The sequence below is a fragment of the Aplysia californica genome, unplaced genomic scaffold, assembly GCF_000002075.1.
Source record: "Aplysia californica isolate F4 #8 unplaced genomic scaffold, AplCal3.0 scaffold00857, whole genome shotgun sequence".
NCBI classification, from domain to species: domain Eukaryota; kingdom Metazoa; phylum Mollusca; class Gastropoda; order Aplysiida; family Aplysiidae; genus Aplysia; species Aplysia californica.
The window spans coordinates 236,399-237,320 of record NW_004798127.1 but is presented as its reverse complement, the minus strand read 5'-3'; the positions used below and the strand labels follow the sequence as shown (position 1 = coordinate 237,320).

The window sequence follows — 922 nt, the reverse complement described above, 5'->3', positions numbered from 1 at the left end:
TCTCTCTCTCTCTCTCTCTCTCTCTCTCTCTCTCTCTCTCTCTCTCTCTCTTGAAGTTGATCATTACCACTTTGCTTTGAATTCCAATGCTGATTGAGAATCATGGATTCACGAATTAACGGTGTAACCATAGAGTGAGTCGAAGGACTCTGTACATTGCACATTGTGAACCTTTCCTTGAGGTTGTACACACGTTTGCTAAATTTTCGCACAGGATTTGCCTCAACTAGTGAGGAGACAGCTAGAAACAGAAAGACGAATCAGCTCTACATAAAAAAATTGGGAATTAATGCTTTAGGTTTAACTCCCCTATCAACACTATTAGGTTATTTAAGACGTGCGACCTTCGAGTTTAACGTCCATCTCTCAAAGGACCAAGCCAAATAGGAAATTCGTGGTAAAAGGCCATTCCCAGGGACACAACGTTGGACCGGGCTGAGGCTCGAACCTGCACATTACAGATTGTTGAAATAATCTACGGGTTGTACAAACGTATATGCATCTTTCGGGTAGCATTTGCCTCAACCAAGGGAAGAGACACAGAGACGGTAAGACCTGTTAGTTCCAGATCATTGTTTGATCTTTGGCTACAGATACCGTTGACAAGCTAATCCTGTTCACTAGCTGTTCTCATACAACCTTATTTAGGTCTATTGAGGTGTCCCAAGAACTGCATAATTTGTCGTTTCCTGATTGTTTTAACAGTGAGCGTCCCACGTGGGCTTCATCAAGCACTATTTCATTTAATTTCTCTTCCTTTCACGATATTCTCAGCAGTCTCCTAAGAAACCAAATTTCTTTTGCTTCTATTTTATTTTCACGGTTTTTAGTGATTCTCCAGCAGACAGGGCTTTTGATATCAACCATTTTCAAAATGCACTGGCACTTAAAATTAGAATTCCATCTATTTTTCCCTGGTTCC

The 922-nt window shown here is 40.9% G+C and overlaps 1 protein-coding gene across 1 annotated transcript in view; it reads right to left on the bottom strand.

Annotated features, from left to right (window-relative positions):
* LOC106013399 (carbonic anhydrase-related protein 11) overlaps positions 1-922 on the bottom strand; it is a gene marked incomplete at its 3' end in the record, with an annotated part of 81,014 nt that overhangs the window by 13,695 nt on the left and 66,397 nt on the right.